This window comes from Coptis chinensis, chromosome 1, assembly GCF_015680905.1.
Source record: "Coptis chinensis isolate HL-2020 chromosome 1, ASM1568090v1, whole genome shotgun sequence".
NCBI classification, from domain to species: domain Eukaryota; kingdom Viridiplantae; phylum Streptophyta; class Magnoliopsida; order Ranunculales; family Ranunculaceae; genus Coptis; species Coptis chinensis.
The window spans coordinates 12,341,110-12,365,359 of NC_141456.1; the positions used below are offsets into that span (position 1 = coordinate 12,341,110).

At 38.3% G+C, this 24,250-nt stretch overlaps 1 long non-coding RNA gene across 1 annotated transcript; it reads left to right on the forward strand.

Annotated features, from left to right (window-relative positions):
* Nucleotides 1-609: 609 nt before the first annotated feature.
* Nucleotides 610-24,152, forward strand: LOC147522196 (uncharacterized). The gene is made up of 3 exons (XR_015195101.1): nucleotides 610-705; nucleotides 792-913; nucleotides 24,079-24,152. It is a non-coding gene; the product is annotated as an uncharacterized LOC147522196 (long non-coding RNA).
* The last annotated feature ends 98 nt before the right edge of the window (nucleotides 24,153-24,250 follow it).

Below are 24,250 nucleotides of genomic sequence, written 5' to 3' on the forward strand. Positions count from 1 at the left end.
TTGTTTGGTCCTTCGGACATTTGTGCATTGAAGAGGGGATTTGCTATTCGGTTGATCGGCTCAAATTTGGATAAATCTTCACTGAGGTGGAGAATTGTTGGTATACGGGGTTTTCCAAATTCATATTGGAAAGAGGCACTGCCAGCACCACACGGTTAAGGATTTGGTTTCCTATTCTAAATAGGATTCCAATTTGATACCCACGACCTCTATAAATACGAGACCGGTTTGTGGGATTTGTTATGCTCAAATTAGTTAAGTTCAATTTGTGAGAGTATAGATTTGTGAGCTTCAATTTGTGAGAGAGAGTTTGAGAATCCATCGAGATTCGTTTGTGAGTGATTGTACTCTGTTTGTTTATCTCTTGATTAGTAAAGTTCTCCTCTTTTGCTTGGTGGATTAGGCTAACGCCAAACCACGTAAATCTGGTCTCCACTTCTATTAGTTATTCGCTTTGCATTGGTAAGTATTTTAATTGATTTGTTTTTTGTCGATTTATATCACCACATTCAATCTTATTTGTCCAATTGTCACGCTTCCGCATTCGTTTACGTAACATTTACCAATGAACATGATATCTAACAAAATGAAAACAATTTGTTGTTGTAGATTATCCGTATTGATATGAAATTGGCAATGGAGGATGTCAATATGTTGGCATTCACATCAAATGAGATTACAGTTCCTTTCCTTCTTCCCGAGATGGTAAGCTCTCTTTTGTCCATCTTATATATACAATGAATTTTTGACCTACACATGTTGTCATTGTAACATTATTTGTTTTTTCCCAGGTTGAGAGGGTGGCGAACATGCTCAATTACTTCTTGTTGCAACTTGCAACCCCCAAAAAAATTCTCTTACTCTAAAGAACCCTGAGAAATATGAGTTCAAACCAAAAGAATTGCTTACACAGGTTTGGTCTGAGTTTCTCATTTTCCTTGTATTTTTTTTTTTTTTTGTGCCATTTGATATTTTCCCCTGTTAAATTTTGTTGAAATCTGACATGACATGTATTTACTTAAATCAGATTTTAACATTCAGCATTAATGATATATGTAAATATGTTATATTAACAAGTGAAGAATTCGTTTATGATTTAATACTGAGTTTCTGATATTGATTATAATGTCGTGTCATGCGTGCTTTACAATTAAGCCACTAGCTTTCAAACCCGTCCTACGAACGGGTTCCGTTATATTAAATTATTGTAAAAAATATTTGAACTATGTAGATAGATCCATTTATGAGATATGAATATTACATTGGTCACTCATCTAAATTTCTTGCAATATTAAAAATCACACTCTAGAAAATAATAATAATAATAATAATAATAACGCACTTTTATAAAAGCCCTTCGAGTTCTCTTTGTTGTTTAATAATAGAAGTTTGATAAATTTTTTGTGAGAATGCCTAATGAGGCGAAATTCATATTGAATATACTTGAATAACAAGTTATTCCCAATCATATACTTGTTGAGACATTTCCACTACACATCAAACAATAATGTTTTGATGTTAGTTCAATGCATTAGCATTTAATTTCTGATTTTCTGTTAAATATTTTTTTTTAGATCAGTTCAATGCATTTGTATCCAGTTTTTGATTTTATGTTAATTCATCTTTGAGGTTAGTTTAATGCAATTACATCCAATTTCTGATTTCCCATTTTTCAATTTTTGTTAATTATTCTTTGAGGTTAGTTCCATGAATTTGCACTTAGTTTTGGATTGCGCTTTAATAACTCTATGAGGTTAGATCAATGCATTTGCATCTAATTTTCTATTTCAAGTTAATTATCATTTGAGTTTAATTAGTTCAATACATTTGCATCTAGTTTCTGATATCTCATTAATTATTTTTTAGGTTAGTTTAATGCATTTGCATCTAGTTTTAGATTTCCAGTTAATTATTCTTTGACGTTAGTTTGATGCATTCGCATCCAGTTTTCGATTACATCTAAATGATTCTTTGAGATTAGTTTCATGCATTGGCATCCTGTTTTTGATTTGTCGTTAATTATTCCTTGAGGTTAGTTCCATTCATTTGCATCCAGTTTCTGATTTCATGTTAATTATTTTTTAAAGTTAGTTCCTTGCAGTTGCATCCAGTTTTCAATTTTTCGTTAATTATTCTTTGAGGTTAGCTTGATGCAGTTGCATCTATTTTTCGATTTTCTATTAATTTTTCTTTGGGGTTAGTTTGATGCAGTTTCATGTTGTTTTCGATTATCCGTTAATTATTTTTTGAGGTTAGTTTGATGCATTTGTATCCACTTTTCGAGTTCCCGTTAATTATTCTTTGAGGTTTGTTGAATTAATGCATTTGCATCCAGTTTCCGATTGTCTGTCAATTAATCTTTGAGGTTAATTAGTTCAATGCACTTGTATCCAGTTCCTGGTTTCCTGTTAATTATTCTTTGAGATTCGTTCATTGCAGTGTTACATCAAGTTTTCGATTTTCCATTAATTACTATATGAGGTTAGTTCATTGCAGTGTTGCATCCAATTTCCGATTTACCATTAATTATTCTTTGAGGTTAGTTCATTACATTTGCATCCAATTTTCAATTTTCATCCCACTAATTATATTTTGAGATTAGCTTAATGCATTTGTATCAAGTTTCTAATTTCCCATTAATTATTCTTTGAGGTTAGTCGATGCATTTGCATACGGTTTCCGATTTCCTATTAATTATTCTTTGAGGTTAGTTAGCTGGATTTGCATCCAGTTTCCGATATCATGTTAATTATTCTTTGGTTTAGTGCAGTTGCATCCAGCTTCTAATTTCCCGTTAATTATTCTTTGAGGTTAGTTAAATTCATTTGGATCCAGTTTCCAATTTCACGCCAATTATTCTTTGAGGATAGTTTGATGCATTTGCATCCAATTTTGTATTTCTCGTTAATTATTTCTTTGAGGTTAGTTTATGCAGTTGCATCTAGTTTTTGATTTTCTGTTAATTATTCTTTGAGGTTAGTTCAATACATTTTTATCCAGTTTTTTATTTCTCGTTAACTTTTCTTTTGCGTTAGTTCAATACAGTTGCATCCAGTTTCCAATTTTCCACTAATTATTCTTTAAGGTTAGTTCAATGCATTTGCATCAAATTTTTGATTTCCCGTTAATTATTCTTTTAGGTTAGTTTAATGCAATGTTGCATCCAGTTTCCGATTTCCCATCAACTATTCTTTAAGGTTTCTTCAATGTATTTGCATCAAGTTTCTGATTTCCCATTAATATTCTTTGACGTTGGCTGGTTCAATGCATTTGCATCAAATTTTCCGATTTTGCATTAATAACTCTTTGAGATTAGTTCGATGCATTTACATTTAGTCTCCTATTTCTAGTTACCCTTTAATTATTCTTTGAGGTTAGGTCATTGTAGTGTTACATCCAATCTCCGATTTCCCGTTAATTATTCTTTGAGGTTAGTTCGATGCACTCACATCCATTTTCCGATTACCCATTAATTTTTCTTTAAGGTTTGTTCAATGCAGTGTTGCATCCACTTTCCTATTTCCCGTTAATTATTATGAGTTAGTTCAATGCAGTGTTGCATCCATTTTCCGATTTCTCTTTAATTATTATTTGAGGTTAGTTCAATGTTGTTACATCCAACTTGCGATTTCTCATTATTATCCTATTTCCTGTTAATTATTCTTTTGGGTTGGTTCAATGCATTTGTGTCTAGTTTCTGATTTCCTGATAATTATCAAAGTTGGTGTGTAATACCAACTTCTATTTATCGTTATATACAGTCTTCAAAGCAGATAATAAGAATGTTCATCGTTTGCTAATTCATGTTAGCACGTAAAGAGCATGAGCACTGATATGATTTCCAAAAAAACTTAGGTACTCCTTTTCACGGTTTAATATTTGAAAACCATCAGAGACAAATGTGAAATGTGGTCCGTGATAGAAGGCAAATAAATACTTAATTTACTAATAGTGTAATTACAAAAAAAATCACTCTTAAAAACATGAAAATTTCAAAACAAACCTGTGATAAAAATTTCAATTTTGTTCTACGAAAAAAATCTATTAATTAGAACCCCGTCACAAATTAAAGTGAAGTAAAGCATAAGAAAGAGTTGAATTAACACTAAATTACAGTATCACTCTATATTAGAAATGAATTCATACTGCAACACTAACAAAAACAAAAAGTTGGATAAGTTGCCTTTAAATATATATCAGCTGCTCTGTATAGTCCATCATCAATAACTCGGGCATAGTCAAGCAAGATTTCAATGATAGCAATGAATTTCCGTAGATCTATTCCGCTAGATAAGCATCAATGAGTCATCCAACCTTCAGGATTGAGCCATGACTTGGAGAACCAAGACCTTCAAATTCATACCCAAAGTGTGATATTTTTTAAGATTCTTCATCTTCGATTTGTTGCAAAAGAAACCAAGTACTAAGGAATCCTTCCTTTCGTAATTGTAAGTGGGACGAAAGTACCAATGAAGTAGCTTAAGGCTAACAAAAATATAGTAAAGCAACGTATGTGAAAGAAAATCAGCATTATATTATATTAATAGCACACCTGAATCTAAAAACATACAAAACAATCAAGTTACAAAATCAATCAAACGTACCCAACTGGGTTGAAAAATGCAGTACCGACTGCTTTTACTTTAGGGTTAGTTAGACTTACACCCCCATTTTCAAAAATATTAGTGATACCCCCCCAATTGCAAGATCCAACGGCTACGAGATGATTTTTTTTTATTTATTTATTTATTTTTTTTTCAGATGAAGAAATTTGACCGTTGGATCTTACAAATGGGGGGGGGGGACACTAATTGCAACTAGTAATGGGGTAAGTCTATCTAACCCTTTACTTTAAGATGCATTAAATATTAACTTGTGAACCGAAAAATCGGGTAAACCGACTCCCACAAAATTTAAGAAATATCAAATATGAATTATATTGTGTGCCTGAACTTCAATTTTAAGAAAATAAATCCATATGAGCATATTACTCAACTATTATGGTACATGATCATGAAACCTTTTGGTTTCAATTCCCTTAAGTATCTATATTATCATGTAGGTTTACATCATTTTACTTTAAATATGCATTTGAAGAATGGTAGTCTGAAAAGGCACAAATGTTCCAACATAGACATATCTACACAATAAAATTAGTGCAACCAAAAAATTTAGAAGTACAATTTCAAGTTTTGAATATATAGTCCAACAACTTCACAAAACACAACCTAACTTAGTTATATCGTATTAGATTTGCAAGGTTTACTTATTATTATTATTATTATTATTATATTACAAATATATATAGCAAAACATACCCAAAAAAAATAAGGAAACCTCATTTAGTCTACTAACTCACCTTCTGTTGAAGAATCTCCTATTTGTGTTTCCATGTAAGAATCTCCTATTTTCGCAAATGACCTCCCCCGAAATTTATCTACTCCAAAATACCATCAGCATGCAAACTACTAACACAAAAACCTTAAACATATACAAAGTAATTCATTCCCACTTGAGTACACTACTAACACCAAGAACCCCATTCAAAATTTAAACAACGACCATAAACTTATCAGATTATGCAAATATAACCAAATAACAGCCATGAAAGTAAGTTTGGATTACCCATGCACGAATTGGTCTAGAAATGCTCTTAGGAAATTAAGAGTGAAGAATAAAAAATAACAACCACATATTGAAACTGTGTGTACCCTATATCATATTTTCGGTCCAGACGTACTCGGACCATGGATCGGGAGTGGGACCAGCAGTAGATTAGTCAAGTGGCGGTCAAATAAACACTTTTGGATCATTCGGCCCTCTAATCCGTCAGAGTTCACAACAGGTCCAGGGCCCATCCGGGTGGCCCATGTTCATGGTTCAAATCCGTCCAGATGATTCTGATCTAGTAACCCGATCCGCGGAGGCGAGGAATTCTAGCGCAATCTGATAAGATCTTGCACAAGGATAGAACATCGGTACGAATAATTCTGATCCAGTAACCCGATCCATGGAGGCGATAAATCCTATTGCAATCCGATAAGATCCTGCACGATGATAGAATGAAATCTTGGGGAATGATCCTATTTTAGATAGGATCGTACTAGGATTCATGAGGAAAGGTAATCTCTGAGAATCACTTTCTTGGCCGCCAAGGCAGGAGGTTGCTATATATACGAAGGCTTCTACAGCCTCCAGAACTACGTTTTAAGAGACTTGATCCCGGATTCCTTACGGGGTACGTAGACAACCAGAACATTGGTGCAGTCTCTCTTCTTCCAAAATACCTAATCCCATCTCTTTCAAGCTTTCGGAAGCACCATCACATCGGGAACGTCGGGTTAACATTTTGCCCCGACATTCTTTGGCGCCGTCTGTGGGGACCGAACCCACGACCACGTGGTCTTCCGTTGAAGCATGATATCCTCGGCCTTATTTTTCATACGTCCTTGTTACCATGACTGAACAAATTGCGATGAGTAACACAGAAGCTGCCAACCGACAGGTAGTGACTCGACAGAACATGGAGACTGTTCCAGGCACCACCACAGAGGTGGGGCAGTCGAGTCGTCGTAAATCTTTCTCTCAGAATGGAGGAAACAAACTATTTGAAGCAGTTCCACACACTTTGGAGCCACTAGGAATTTGGGAATCTAATCCCGATGTCCCTTGCCGCAATGCTGTGCGGAGCACAAGAGCTGCCAGAATACACGTCAGGAATGGTCCTACTGAACCCACACGCAATGCTACTGCGCGACGTCCTGGAAGGGGCTGGGGAGGCTGACATGGTAACCCAAGCACCTCCATCAGGAACCCGCAATACCAATCAGATCTAGCTCTTATCTCTCTTTTGACAAGAATAGTTGTGGAAAACGAGAGTTTGAGAAATCAACTAGGCAAACGGCCCAGAGACCTTGAGGAGCACCAATCGGTCGAGTCCCCTTTGTCTGAACGTAGGCAAAGGCAAAGGGCCGAACCGGGACAACGCGAAGATCTTAACAATGGCCAAAACCTTATTCACAATAATGGTCGTGTTAGAGATCCAAGCCAAAGCCGGACAATCTACCCTATCGTGCCGGTCCCCACTCATTCATAGTCAAACAATGTTTGGGATCGTTTGGGCACAAATCCTCGGACACACCAGTCATAACAATCTGGAACGCCAGCAGCTGCATTCAGTTCCAGTTCAGAAACGCCAACATCCATGGAGGTGTCCGGATCAAGATATGAATCCCAGCGCACAAATCGAAATGAAAGTCCACTACCTGCTAACATAGTGGCAGGCAGAAGGCGGGGTAGAATCGAACGTCGGCAACGACCGAATCCTAATCGAATCTTAGCCCGTGATGAACGGATTTGGAGAGAAGAGAATCAAGATGAAGACAACTATGAGAATATGAATGAACAAAAGGTTAAGGAATTGATTAACCAAGCCGTGACCAGGCAAACCATCCGAGACGATCCACTCTTGGAAAGTGCTGTGTGAGGTCCGAAATTTTCACCCTTTGTAAATGACATTAGGGACTGTGTTCATCCTGAGGCATTCAAACTGCCCCCTCTTCTGACTTACAATGACGTGGATGGATGTCCGAACGAGCACATCATGAGCTACCAAGCGGCTATGACCTTATAGGAATTTCATGAGTCGTTAATGTGTCGTATTTTTCAGCAACATTGAAAAGATACGCACTGTCCTGGTTCAACAAGTTGTCTCCGCGTTCAATTGATTCATTTACCAAGCTCAGTGATATGTTCGTTGAACGTTTTCAGTACAACATGAAGACGAAGAAGAGTCCGAGCACACTGTTCAATCTCGCTATGGAGAAAGGTGAAACAATTAAGAGTTTGGTACGACGGTTCAGGAAGCTTCACACCGAAGTTCAGGATGTGAGTGATGCTTTCGCAATACAGGCATTCCATCAAGCGTTGCATTTCGACAGAGATGGACTTTACAACTCTCTTACTTGAAAGCCGCCTACCACCCTCTCTGATTTATTCACCCGAGTGGAAATGTACGTTCGAGTGGAAGATGATCAAAACTCTCGACAGAGAAAGGATGGCGCAGATCCCACTTCCAAGGACTCCACCAAGGATAAGCTTACCAATCAAGGTAACAAGAGGAGTACTCAGACTAATACAAAGACCCCAAATCTAGATGAAAAGGTATTCACCCCTTTGATGCTTGGCCTTGTAGACCTGTACGAAAAAATCATAACTAAGAAAATGTTACTGCCAGCTTGGCCGCTACCAGAAGATCCTACAGGTAGGCGGGATAAAAATTGAAAATGCAGATATATCAATGATATTGGGCATGAAACAGATCACTGCAGAGCTTTAAAGAAGGAAGTTCAACGTCTCGTTGACGATAGACAGCTTACTGAGTTTGTTCAAAACAAACTTCGGTCAGTCCATATCAACTTGGATGAACACAATGTTATCGATGTATGCCACGCACATGTCGATAGCGTCTCCCGCCATCAGCGCAAGATAGATACATGCTTGAAACTTCGTCATATACAAGAACATTACCAGGTCAACAATTTCAATTTTGACCAAGGTATCAATACAGAGACCTATGAAGGCCACGAGTTGAAGTTCACTGAGAACGATGAAAAGGGGGTTTATTACCCCCACAATGATGCTGTTGTCATTACTGCATGGATAGGAATCTTTAGGGTGCAGAAGGTTCTTATCGACACAGGAAGCTTAGCTAGCATGTTATTCACCAAGGCTTACTCCAGGATGAAACTGTCAGAGGACCTGATCATAGAAGATCGTAATCTAATCATTGGGTTTAACGGAGAACCAACCCATGCTATTGGAAAGGTTCATCTCCCAATCACAGTTGGGCATCAATCTGTCGGGATAAATTTTCTTCTGGTGGATTGTGGTTCTTGTTATAATGCAATTTTCGACAGGGATTAGATCCATGCCAATCAGGCTGTTGTATCCACCTTCCACCAGGCAATGAAATTCCCGATGCCAACGGGAGTCTGTAAGGTCCGCAGTGACCAAATGATGTCGCATCAGTGTCACGATTTGGCATTGGAAGATACCAGGAAATCCGAAGTCTGGGGCAACACGATCCTCCAGGGCGATCATGCCAAATAGCAATTATAGAAACGTTGGGCTTACCAGGTACGAGAGGCCCGACACTCTGTAGAAAGTCCCTCGATCGATTAGTTGGAAGAAGTTCATATAGGGGGTGAGAGCCACGAAACTACTTTCATTGCTGCCGGTTTACCCCCAGCCAAAAAAAGAGCTCTAATTCACTTGTTATGGGATTATTAAGAAATATTTGCCTGGAATATCGACCAAATGCCCAGAATCGACACGGATGTTGCTTGCCACAAGCTCGATATTGACCCGAGATTCAAACCAGTTCGACAAAGACCAAGGAGGATGGCTCCAGAACGAAAACTAAAGGTCAATGACGAGATTGGTAAACTGCTTGGAGCAGGGTTCATTGGGTTCATTAAGCCCATTGAATACCCTACATGGGTATCCAATATCGTCGCAGTTCCAAAGAAAAATGGGAAGCTTAGGGTTTGCATCGACTCTACCAACCTAAACAAAGCTTTTCCTGTGCATCCATACCCATTACCTCGCATCTCAGATCTAGTCGATGCAACCTCAGGATTCAAGCGTCTGTCGTTCATGGACACTTCGTCTGGTTATAACAGATACCTCTGCTTGAGAAAGACCAGGAGCACACGGCGTTCATCACGGACCAAGGCCTGTATTGTTTTACATTCATGCCATTTGGTTTGAAAAATGCAGGTGCCACTTATTAGAGGATGATGAATACAATGTTTGCCGACATGATTAGGCGTATCATGGGAGTTTACATAGATGACATGGTAGTCAAATCCAAAGAAACACCCGACCACCTTCAGCATTTACAAGAGGTTTTCAATAGGCTCGTAAGATACAAACTGAAGTTGAACCCTTTGAAATGTTCCTTTGGGTTAGCATCTGGAAAGTTCTTAGGATTTCTGATGACTCGACGGGGTATTGAGGCAAACCCTGAACAGATTCGGGCCATTCTCGAAATGCCCCCACCATCGAATAAAAAAGAAATTCAGCGGCTCGCTGGTCGTTTGGCAGCCCTGAATAGATTCATATCAAAGTATTCGGATCGATGCAAGCCATTCTTTCAAACGTTGAAAGGTGCCTCAGTTTAGAACGAGGACTGTGATAGGGCTTTTAAAGAAATTAAAGCTTACTTGATATCACCCCCCGTCTTGGTCAGTCCACAAACTGGCCAAGACATTGGAATTTATTTGGCAGCTTCTGAGATCGCAATCATCGCAGTATTGTTCGTGGAAAACCTAGAGGAGCGTCCAATATACTTCATTAGCAAAAGGTTAACTGGCTTAGAGAGCAGATATTCTAAAATTGAGAAAATCGTGCTTGCCCTGGTGCATGCAGCACGTAGGCTTAAGTCGTATTTTCAGGGACGTATTGTTAAAGTATATACATAATATCCCCTTCACAAGGCACTCGGACTACAGAAAAATGTCATGCATTAGCTTCTCTGATGGCGGATTTCCCGATAGAAGATATCGTGGTTTCGCCAGAGTTATTCGAGGAAGAACAGCTGCAAGATTTTCTCAACTGCCAACCTGACTCTATTGAAGAGCGTTTTATCGGAGGCAAAACGTGGGTTGTGTATACAGATGGTTCAAGTAATAGGAAGGGGTCCGGGATCGGTTGTGTGATAGTCGACCCAAACGGTAGCCGAATTGAAAGGTCTGTCCGACTTTGCTTTCCTGCTTTCAACAATGAAGCCGAATATGAAGCAGCAATATTTGGAATGAGAGCGTCACTCAAAATGGGGATAAAGAAAATCAATATGGTAACGGATTCTAAGCTAGTTTCTTGTCAGTTTGGAGGGTCATATCAAGCACGAGATGAGTGAATGGCGGCTTAGATGTGATACGCAATCTTGCTGCAAAATTTGAGCGCATCTCAATTTTGCAAAGACCAAGGAATGATGTTTGGCATGCCGATGCATTGGCTTACCTTTCAGCAGCAGTTGATTTAATGGAACCTCAAAATATCAGGGTAGAGGTCCAGTTACTGCTTAGCATCGACCTCCCATTGCCAGATATGATTGACGTCTACGCTGCCGAGTGCAAGGCATTCATGCAGATTTACGCAGTTATGACGCACAGCAAAGCGCGAGACAAGCACCAAGATCACCCCGCTCAGGCTTCTCCTCGCAACCATAAGCATGATACAGACATCTCCCCAACGATGGTTACTGACTCTGCAACCGCAGAAATGAGGTTGTACAGGAGGAGGACTCTGCAGCAGATTCTGAAACAAATCTTGCTGACAATACTCTTGAAATACCGGACGATCAGTTTTCCGGCATTGAGTCAATGGAACTTCTTCTTCCCGATTGGCATCGGAATCTGGTTGAATTCTTACAGACTGGAGAACTCCCCGTAGACAAAGTTTTATCTGACAAAGTCAAACGGGATGCGTGACACTTTGTGTTATTACCTACCTTGGAGGGGGGATCCCGCCTTTACAGAAAACCCATGGGTTCATGCCCACTACTCCGGTGCCTTACTCCTGAACAGGGACAACAGATCTTAAAAGAAATTCACGAAAGGATCTGTGGAAATCATTCGGGTGGTAGGAGTCTCGCTCACAAAGCTCTCACCCAAGGATACTGGTGGCCATATATGTAAAAGGATGCCAAACGGTTTGTCCAAATCTGTGTACCATGCCAGAAACATGCTTGGATTGTTAAGCTTCCTGCAACTGAGCTTCATCCCATACTTAGCCCTTGGCCATTTGCTAAGTGGGGACTCGACATTGTGGGTCCTTTGCCTAAGGCCCCAGGTAATGTAAGGTTTCTCTTGGTCGCAACTGATTATTTCATGAAGTGGGTTGAAGCTGTGTCCTTGAGTCAGATTCAGTCTTCAGACGTCAAACGGTTCATCTGACGCGATATTGTGTGCCGATTCGGCGTTCGAGCTGAAATGGTATTGGATAACGGACGCCAGTTTGATTCTACTGAGATCCACATCTTTTGCAAGTCCCTGAAGATACGGCATAACTTCTCTCCTACTATCCCCAGGGAAATGGACAGCAAAAGCAACGAACCGTGTTATTCTTGACACGTTGAAAAAAATTAAAAGGCTTGAATCAGCTAAAGGAAACTGGGCAAAACAATTACCAGGGATGCTTTGGGCTTACAGGACAACCCCCCGTCGTTCAACAGAAATGTCACCCTTTTCATTGGCATATGGAACGGAAGCGGTACTCCCAACTGAAATACTCGCTCCAACAGCGCGCACACAAGCCATCTCCACAGAGACGAGTGTTGACATCTTGGCTCGTGACAAAGTCATGGTGGATGTAGAATCTCATGACTTACCAGGACTCTATGAAGCGCAGTTATGATAAGAAGTTGCGCGCACGAGCATTCAAACCAGGCGATTGGGTCTTACGTACAAGGCAAAGGAGCAACGAAAAACCTAACAGCAGGAAACTCGGTGAAAACTGGGAGGGACCTTTTATCATTGAAAGGTCGCATCCAAAGGTTCTTATTTTCTCAAGAACTTGACTGACGATGTTCTAACCAAACCCTGGAATGGGTCTCATTTGCGTTTATTTCACAAGCAAATTAATTATCATTAGTTCCACCAATAAATTTCACATACATTGTACTTTCCTTCCATTTATCATCAATAAATTTCATTTTCATTTACATTGTGTTTTAATTTCATATTGGTTACTTAGTTTTATACTTATTAAACCCAGGTGGCGAAAGCCATCCTGCACTTTAGTTTCGGCTTGCGTGGTGCAGTGGGCCTACGCCTGGTATCATTGTTCAACAATGTAAACCCACGAACGATAATGGATCGTTTTTGGTCTGGGTGCGATTGCTTAGATTACATCAAGTGTATACCCTTGGTGGCGAAGTCTACGCTACACTCAGATTTAAACCCAACTAATGAGGCACTTCTTGGTTATCCGTTGGTCTCCACAAGAATCATCTATTGGAGCATCTTTGCAATGTAACTACACTTATTCTTCAAGTGACTTAGTTGTATTGATTTAGTCGCGGCAACGGTAGACCACCGTCTAATATTTTGTGAAGATGGTTAGATATTACACATATCCTATCCGTCTTACGTCCACTTTCGAAGGTTCTATGAAGAGAATCTTGCTGATTAGTGCCAATTCGGTTGGAGATGTTGTCCCAATTCCAAAGATTCCACTTCTATTTCTCCTGATCTGGCTTCCATACTTTCATCTGCTATTGACTTTGTTCTTCACACGACACGGCTGCAGCGTTCGGTTCATTAGATACTATGTTATTTTGGTGTTATTGCACGTCACAAACCCCAGGTTATTTCAATTCTGATATAGCTGAGCTATGTACCGGGACGTGTAATAGGGGTTCTGACATTGATCGTGTAAGTCCTCAATGTTGTCCCAGGGACTGCTTAGCACAACAGTGAACCTTTAAGAAGTCAGCCATGTTGGCTAGATTTGCCGCCTGGAGCATATATAGTTTAAGGCTTGACCATCAAATAATTGGTCAGCCACATAAAGCCCAGCCGTTCAAGACATCCAAAAATTCATTTTTCGAATAGCCTCCCATGTCTTAAACAAAGGTCTATCCAAAAAAAAAAAAAAAAAAAAAAACCAAACCAACAGTACCGAACACAAACGAAGTTCACCAAAATTCAACAGTGAACTTCAACTCTTGACCCTCTACCACCGACGACCGTCAGTTTATTGGCTGGTTCAGGCATTTTTCCACTCGGTTTAGGCAATTTCCAGCCGGTTTAGGTGGTTTCCAGCCAGATTCAGACGGTTTTCATGTTTGTTTAGACGTTGGCCAGTTTTTCCACGCGGTTTTCAGGTTGGGTCAGCATTTTTTTTCTTGTCGGGTCAACATTTTTCTTGCCAGTTCCGCATGTTTGCTTACCGGGTCCAAAGTTTTTCAGCCAGGTATGCCTCTTCCATGACCATATCACTCATCCCCACCCAACCACCACCCTTTTTATTTTTATCTTTATAGCTTAGTCCCTCATTGTCACACTTTTTCACTTAAATTCCTTTTTTCACGTTTCCTTAATTCTTCAACATACCACCTTCATCTTCGTTTGCTCCTCTGTTGAAGAGGGGGCAATGTGTGTACCCTGTATCATATTTTCGGTCCAGAACATACTCGGACCATGGACCGGGAGTGGGACAAGCGGTAGATTAGTCGGGTGGCGGTCAAATAAGCACTTTTGGATCATCCGGCCCTTTAATCCGTCAGAGTTCACAACAGGTCTAGGGCCCATCCGGGTGGCCCAAGTTCATGAATCAAATCCGTCCAGATGATTTTGATCCAATAACCCGATCCGCTGAGGCGAGGAATCCTAGCGCAATCTGATAAGATCTTGCACAAGGATAGAACATCGGTACGGATAATTCTGATCCAGTAACCCAATCCACGGAGGCGATAAATCCTATTGCAATCCGATAAGATCCTGCACGATGATAGAATGAAATCTTGGGGAATGATCCTATTTTAGATAGGATCGTACTAGGATTCATGAGGAAAGGTAATCTCTGAGAATCACTTTCTTGGCCGCCAAGGCAGGAGGTTGCTATATATACGGAGGCTTCTGCAGCCTCCAGAACTACGTTTTAAGAGACTTGATCCCGGATTCCTTACGGGGTACGTAGGCAACCAGAATGTTGACGCAATCTCTCTTCTTCCAAAATACCTAATCCCATCTCTTTCAAGCTTTCGGAAGCACCATCACATCGGGAACGTCGGGTTAACTTTTTGCCCTGACAGAAACAAATAAAAACAATATAGAATATGGGGAAAAAAACACTTGGTTATCATATCCATCAATAAGTAACTACATTTACATCTTTAGGATGCATTGAAATCTTATTATTATGTCAAAAGAAATTTATCCGTTAGCACGGATGGGGCATGCTAATAACTACAGAAAAAAAAGAAATATAAGTCTTAAACACATGCATTATATAAAATACAGCTAATAGATGAGGATTAGGTGAGTGAAAATAATTACTTGAAAAATTTTATTGATCAAGAATTGCTCATATGAAAGAGAAGTTCAAAGCTCCTCCGAAACTATACATGTAAGGTTTAAAGCTAATTGCTCATATGAAAGAGAAGTTCAAAGCTCCGAAACTATATATGTAAGGTTTAAAACTTTAGATTCACTTACTAACGTTCTTATGGAATATACTAAAATATGTAGATAATATATAGATAGTGACGACTAAAATAAATAACTTAACCTTCTCCTTAGATGAGAAAGTAGACTGAGTTGATAAACAGTTAAGGTTGATATGTATACATAAAATGTATGGTTTGTCAATCTCGGAAGTCGCATTCAAACATACTAATGTTAGACCTGCATTACCTTCTCCCTTAACACTCCAAACTTTATGGTAAACACAGATCAAAAGAAAGAAGACTTTTGAAATCAGCACATACTGGAGAGGTAGAGAAAGAAAACTTTTGAAATCAGCACAATAGTTGTAAATTGAAGAACTCGAAAATATGGGATACTTAGAAGTTCAAGAATTGGGACTTTTATTTCCTATTTTGTTTTTTTCTCGCAGCTTGTTTCTATAGCTTTTTTATTATCAATTTTTTTCTCTTGATTTGAATAGTCTCTCCTGTAATATTTATTATTCTTTGTTTGCATGTGTATCGATTAGGAACAGGAAACATAATTAATTAGGACTCTTGAAAAAGAGAGTCTCTCCTGTAATCCTTATTATTCTTTGTTTGGATGTGTATAGATTAGGAAACATGAAACATAATTAATTAGGACTCTTGAAAAGAGATTTAGTATATAAAGGAAACATAATTAATTGGGACTCTTACTTACTATTTTTTTTCTCCTATTTTTTCTTAATCCCCCTCGCCATGCGTTGGACAACCCCATTGTTATTATATATATATATATATATATATATATATATATATATATATATATATATATATATATATATATATATTTATTTATTTTTATTTGTTTTTTTTTTTTGCATTTTTAGGATTTTTCAACAAGATATTAAGGGGACAAATTTTCCATTCATGACATATCATGTGTTTGTGAGACACTATCTAATGGTAATTTCAGCGTGCTATATCAGCATCTAGATGTCCGTTAAAAAAGATGCTTTCAATCATCTTATATAAGTATTTAGTATATTTATTGTTGGGATTTTCTGTCTATGATTTATCTTAAGAAACCATAGTGTCAACACAAGCCTAATAAAATGGTGGAATACACATCGAAATCTGTGTGCATGGGTTTTGGACTCTTTTTTAATATAATTTATTTTTGGACTACCCCAAATAAAAATCACCCATACTAATATTTGGGAAGGACTACATACAGACCCCATATCTCTCAAGGCAGACTCCATCTCAAGGCAGACCCCATTTTTTCTCAAAGCAGACCCCAAATTTAAAATTATCGTTGGGCACACCCCCCCTGGGCCTCAAAAACTAAAAACTTTATTTTCTCTTTTCACTGTTCTCTTTCTACCTCCGGCTGTTCTCTTTCTTCTTCCTCTAAAATACAACATTGTGAGCCACCTTTTTTTTTTTTTTAAATTCTTCTTCCTATGTTTAAGACGTTATAATGATGAAAAATGAGTTTTAAAACGTGTTAAGCTTTTTACCATATTTGACTAAAATCGTTGGAACACTTGGGCCCAAATCGCAATATGTGGAAGTCCTTGAATCATGTTTAAAGGCTGGGTTATCTGGTAATGTTATGTTTATTTCAATGTTGTAATGTATAAGTTTTTAACGTGTTTAGCTGATATGTGGTGATGTTTTATTGGCAGTTGCAAGATTTGATTTTTCTTCATTGAATGACCATTACCAGCAGAAGACTCTTGATAATTTGAGGAAACAAAGTGTTTAAGGTAATAAGAACTTTTTTATTACCCATTTTAACTTAACTTTTGTTTAACTGTGCTGTCTTATGGTTTGATTCTTTGTTTTTAAGATTTGGGTAATGGGTATAATCTTCATACTTGATTCATAGCTATGTAGTTAGTTTTTTACTCGAGTTCTTGTTTGTGTTTACGAATTTGTGAAGAAAATGTTTTAGACCTTTTAAAGAAAGACGGAGTAACATACTCATATTCAGACCCACCGACCAAATATGCCCCATAGCTTCCTACAGAGGCTGCGACCAAAATAGGCCGGTGCTTGAGAATCTTTCCATTTTTTGTTCCATCAGACAAATGCTCTGCACATCTGTCATAGTATGTATCTCGTGCCTCACATGCAATTTTAACACTTCTCTGCAGCAATGCTTCACTATCTTCTTTTGACAAGCCTTTAGATTCAAACCCCTGAATAGTAGCCTGTGTCACACACAAAAAGATGATGGAATCTTCTTCTTAAAAATATATTACTTACATAACTGAAAAAAAAAAATAGACAAAGCTAGCCCAACTACCTAATAAGATGCCGTGAGAATAATATCCGCACCTGCTTCAAGATAATCGAGGTGTACCTATACAATAAGAGGTCATAATTACAAGCCGAAACTATTCATATGTGAATGGCAATGGAATAAAGAGACATTACAGTTTGGATTAAATGAGGAGAACTGATAAGACACTTGGCACTCCAAAGAGGGTCATTAAGATCAGCACCATGTCGTTCAAGTTCAGTTGCTAGTCCTCCATCAATCAAGGCGTACCCACCCGACTGTTGAAGGAAATTGGGCATGCTCGACAATGGATTAACAAGTCCAAACCTCATTTTGATAATTTTATAGGTTCTTGTTTTGGTTAGTAGTGGTCATCTATATTATTATAGTTAGCCTGAGGCTAGAAGCAAATGGGGTGACCATAATTTGTTTTTTTCAAATGCACTTGCATTCTGCAGACTCTTTTGTGAGAATGTTAATCCTTAGACACAGTATTCTCTTCTATGTTAAAATTATCAAGCCATATTCGTATTATCCTAAGTGCCTAATGCATATAGCTAGGGTAACTTGAAGACACAAGATTCTCTTCTATGTTAAAAATTGTTAACAGTTGGCATTTAACTTTTTGTACCAATTTTACTCTTAACTAGCCATCGTAAATGCAAATATCATCGGTGCTCCCATTTTCCCAACTTTTTTATTCCGGGCATCGTTGAACTATGAACTATGATGCTATTATTGATGAAAACCAAGTTTAGGGAGCCATTAGAAGTTATTAGCCTATAACTTCATGTTTGCCCACAGGAACTGGAATTGGATTCAATTTGGCATCTTGAATGTCAACTGTGTTCTGTATATAAAAAAAAGGAAAACTGTCACACACTTCTACACACTTCTGAAAATGCACATGAATCCCATTAATCGTTCTACACACATCCAAGTAGAGTCAGCAGGAAGCACATTTGACAGTGACAAAGAGGATTTGTAGTAGTAATATTAGTACCATTTTATAATGTTGATACTAAGCAAGACTTTACTTTCCTCTCGGTTTTTCTATATTTAGCTTAATCTTGTGGTGTTCAAAGATTTTCTTTTGCTCGCTTACGTTTTGAGCGGTTTTATTTCCTATCGGTGACGGTGGTAGTTCAAGAGACTACCAAAGATTCTATGATCTGTTTAAAACTTGAATCTGATGAGAAATTAACTTTCCGTTCTTTCAACACTCGGCATGGAAATCCTGAAATATTTTTTTGTAGGTGTAACTTGTTAAGATCATCTGTCTCGGTATGGCTAACTAATCAATGATTTAAGCAAGTGGAAATCCATCATTTGTTACCAGTGGCTTTGGTTACTCAGCGGGCACTCTATTGTTTGATGAGTGTTCCATTATTTCCCTTGGTTGGTCACTTGGTCTACAGTCTGCACTATGTGTAGATTTTGTGTCCCTCATGATTTTTTGCATTTGCTATTGAATGTGGCTTTGGTGGGTTATGCACTTATGCCTAGTGTTTTCTTGTGATACAGTTTCCACCTCAGACAACTCTGAGTAGTTTTGTCTGTCTTATGTTGTGATAGATCACAAAATGGATTTGTTTGTTATTACAAAATAGAGGGCAACAATTTTTGCTGCCCTCTGACATTATCGTCTTTTAAGATATCTGCAGCCCCAAGTAATTTTGGGTTAAATCGCAACCGAAGTACCAAAGAGTAAAAACTCAATCGATTCAAACTATTACGAAGACTTGAACAATCTGCGGACAAGCAAAATAAGTACCTTTTCAATACCTAAGTTGTTATGGAGTATAGAGCCCAAACTTTGGAGACAGATGTGTATCACGAGATGGTGTCGCAATACCAGTGTCAGTCACTTCTGAAAATGCACAGAACAAAGAGGAAAATTAATATGCAAAAGACGGTATCACATACTAGGATAGTACATAGTCACATACACAAAAAAGTCCAAAATAAAATTGTATGTTACCCAATTTCTCTATTTGGCAGCATGAATTGCCCAACCTGTAGTTTTTTTATGATTCTGTTTTATGCGGGATGTGTCTGTCTAGTTTTATGACTTTTATCTCATTTCCTTGCATGTTGTGCTTGGGGTTTCACTTACTAAATTCCTTCACTTCAAAAGCTTGCATTTTCTATCTTGCATCATAAAGTTTGGGTTGTAATTGAAATTTGACTATTGTTAGCTATTGACGTATTACAGGGATAGTCATGCCGCCCCGAAAAAAGAAAGGGAAAGTTGTCTCTAGTCGCCAGCCTTCAGTTAGGGTTCCCCAAACGGCATCTCATCGAATACGAAAAACCAAAAAAGCAATAGTTGTAGAAGACCATATTGAAGAAGACGAGAATGTTGAGTTAGTTTAATGGTTTATTTAATCCATCAACAGCTTCCTGGGAAAATATCCTCACATAATATTCCTCATTTGACATTAACTCACTTAATAACTCTTGTCTCATCCAAAACCAGTCGGTTTCTTTTCTTCCCAAAGCCAAGCAGAGAGCCCTGAAACCACAATTTCCATCGCCGACAGGGTCTTCAAAACCAACAATAAACTGTAGAAATTCACGCGGAAAACACATTTTATATCCAGATTGAGCAATGGAGCAATTGACATCAAAACTCAGTTTCTTCTTCCCCTTTGAAACATATGGTTTGGCCTTGGGCTTCGTTATAGATTGTGGAGTCACAGGTGGAGCATCTGGAGGATGCTCAATTTAATTAATGGAGCAACTAACATCAACATTTTGTTTCTTCCTCTTTGAAACATATGGTTTAGCCTTGGGCTTCGTTATAGATTATGGAGTCACGGGTGGAGCATCTAGAGGATGTTCAATTTCATTAATGGAGCAACCAACATCAAAATTTGGTTTCTTCCTCTTTGGAACAAATGGTTTGGCCTTGGGATTTGTTATGGATTGTGGAGTCATGGGTGGAGCATCCGGAGGGTACTCAAACCATGACGGATCTCGGGTAGTTGACCACTCTTCTTTTGCTGGCCTCTTCTTAGTACTGCCCTTAGGATGACGTTTTGGTGTAGCATCCTCCTTTGATGGCTCCAATGATGAACTTTTAGGCGTTGCAAGTTCCATGAGCATCTTTATCATAGATCTCTACTGGTCTTCAGAAGTCGATCCTAGTTGTTGAATAAATAAATCCATAGCTGGTTTGTAATCAACACCAATGGGATCACTAGCTTTCGGTTCAATAGACAACTTTTTCCAAAATTCATCAATTTCAGAAAGAGGTATTCTGCACCCTTTTTGTTTGAGATCACTAGCTCATGCGCACACGGCAACCCGTGTGAAGTACGCAAAGTGTGGTCGCAAACACTATCATCTACCCCAATGACATCTATACGTTTCATCTCTCCCAAAATCAAATCTAAAGCTCTTTTTGAAATAAATCCTCTGAGCTCACTAAAAAACTCATCATTGTACTCGTGCTGAAATCTAGTTAAACTCCTCTCAAAAGAGGCTCTAATTTCACTCATCTCAATATTGATAACTGGATGGATCAATTTCCACATTCCAAGAAAATCATGTTTGCATGTCCCCTTCAAGCTCGACTTCAGTCGAGCATGCAATCCTTCCACCCTATTCATCGTAGTGTTTCCATAGTGCTTTTGTTGGTCTATCCAGTAAGCAACAAATGCTTCTTTGTAAGGCAACCATGTTCTACGCAAATATTGGATGAGCATAGGATAGTCTTTAAAAGCTAATTCTATATAAGCAAACTTTCTCAAAAAACCCTCCAGTGTCTTTGACTTTACCACATTAGTCCACATGGCACAAAGTTTATTTATATTTTGCTCGTCACTGAGAATATTTTTTCCCATTTTCAAGACACATTGGGAAATGTACCATCGACACAAGTGCTTCTTTGCATTTGGAAATACTACATCGGATGCATTCTTCAAAGCTAGCTCCCTATCAGTCACAATCAACACTGGAACTTCAGGCATGAGTATCTCTCGAAACCTTTCCAATGCCCAAGTGTAGTCATACTCTTTTTCCTTTTCGATCAACACATGACATGCAGTGAAAGTCATATTGGTCGATGTCACTCCTGCAATCTCTAACAACTTGAAATGATACTTGTTTGTCATATACGTACAATCCATGAGAAAATTTTGGTTAGAAGTCTTAGCCATTTGGATCGAACCCGGATGGGCCCAAAACAATTTGCAAACCTCATTGCTACCTTCTCGACGTTTACTGTACTCCACATATCCATTTTCCCTTAACAATCTACCCTACTCTTGCAACTGTGTTCTATTTTCCATTTTATCAAGTCTAATTTTGTGTCTTGCATTATACATTTGTCTCATGGAGGACGAGTTTAATATATCTCTTGCTTTGACAGCATTCATGACCTCTTTTGGTTTGACTCCAACTCTACTCATCTCAGATACAAGAATCATTTCCATCTTATTAAACCTTCCCATATAAGAGTGACCTTCCATAGTTTTTGCCATCCCATGATTATGACGACTACAATCAACTCTTAGTGTTCATCTATCTAAACTACCACGTTCAAAACACGCTTTTAATTTAAAAGGACAATTCATCTTTTTTGTTCCAGTCTTTCTCACTGCCTTCTCGTTTGCTTCTACCTTTTTATGAGATCAAAATTTACCACCACGCTCACATATCAAAATAAGTCTAGGAGCCTTCCCACCAATTGCATTTTGAGATTTCCAAGTGACGATAATAGCTCCCACTTCACTTCCTTTATGTTGTGTCCAATCAATCAAATCTTGACGACTATCAAATACCTATAAATCAATTTAAGTATTCATTAATCCATGGGTAAGAAGGTATTAAATCAAAAAAGTAAGTTTCAAAACATATATTCATCCATGCATACTATGTTGGTGTTAAAATGTTTGGTTTGATCTATGTAGTGCTCCTCCGAAAATGCATTTGAATTTTGTCAAGTCCGAAGTGCATCAATTGGTACCTCATTGTGATTGTATAGAAGATCCTATAACATTTACAGTGAATTATAATGTTAGCTAAAAATTTGTCACAAGAAAAATATGGGATATCTATCAAAGTAACTAAGAGACGGCCAAATTAGACTGTCTAATGCTTCATAAGTCGCTCCAAATTAGGCCAGTCTTAGAAAGTTAGTTGGCCTGGGACGTCTCAAACGTAAGACTATTTCCATTTTTCAACACTCACTATTCAAATCAACCATTAAACGGAAGAGATCGACCTTATAGATTGAGTTTGCATAAATACTTTGTAATCACATTTTGTACAAGTCGTCCTCATAATGATTTCATAATAAATTGATATTGGAATCATTATGAACAATAGTTGTATATAGAGTTACCTCGTCTTGGTCACTTGATTGAAATTTCTCTTCATTAAATAGTTCATTTTTCACATTAAAAACATCATATGCCCATTCCATTTTACTCAATGTCATAAAAAAAAATGAAAAACAAAAAGATGGGTTGTAAATAGAAATAGAACAAAAGAATTTGAAAAAGAAGATGAATATGTGTAGAGAAAGAAGAGATGTGTGGGTTAAATTTATTTGGATTGGAAAATGAGAGGAGTGGAAAAAAAAAAGTGTGGGTTTAAGGAAGGTTTCTTGAGAGAGAGTAAAAAGACAAAAGTTGAAATTTATGTGTTTTCACTTTTTAAGTGGAGTCTGTTGTATGCAGATAAAAGAAAACAATAGAAGACAAGGACAGAATAACAGGTAATAACCAAGGCGCGGATTAGGCAGTCCTTAAGGAAAAATTTAAGCCCCTTCCAATGGTGCGAGAAAAGGCAACATGGCGTCTTCCTCACGAGATTCAATGGTTAACAAAGCCGACTTTTTTGCACTAGAAACGGACTACCCTCTAGAACGACAATATAACTCTCTCTGGCGGGGACGGAAGAAATAAATAAAAAGCAATGAAAAGACTTATCCGTTTCTCGATTCGGTGTAGGGTGAGATGAAGGGGATAGTATGCACGAAGTTACGTTTTACGTTTTATTTGGTGTATAGAGATAGCAGCACGACTTCTGTCTCTCTCAATATCGAGGCAGCAGCAGGACGACTTCTTGTATACACGAGTTCTCTCCCTCTGCGTCTCTCTCTCTCTGTTCTGTGATCGATCTCTCTCTATGAACACAGCAGTGTTTATATAGAGTTATGATCGTATCATAGATGGAGAAGGACACCTCTCTAATTCGGTTTCACAAAACCAAATCGAAGTAGAACTCTAGCAAGCCAAAACTAAAAAACAGTTTAGGGAATTGATAATCCACTACCCACTAGATAGCCCAGCCCAAGCCCGAGCGCAAAATGCGACTCGGCTCGGTGCGGGGCGGGCGGGCGCGTGTGTGGCTTTGTACCCTAAGGGCACACCCTTATGTTAGAGGTTCACCTCAAATACCTCACTTGCTAGTGGTGGTTCATCAATGTGGGACTAAACAACACACAAGTATTTGAAATACACATGAAGATTCCAACAGAGTCTGCCTAAGAGATTATTTGGAGACATATTTGGTATTAAATTTTTTCAAAATGGGGTCTGCCTTCAGATATATGGGGTCTGTATGTAGCAATTCCCTAATATTTTGGATGGCTTGTCGCAAGATTGCTTGGATATACGTACGCTTGGCAAGAGGAGACAGAAAATATATTTCCCACTGCCATATGTAAAGATGGTACACTGAGCAGGTAGACTTTCCTTCGTTTCCCTCACTGTTTCTTGTAGTAGTAGTTGAGAACCAGTCTTCCCATTTATCCCAGAGTGGGTGGTTGGTCA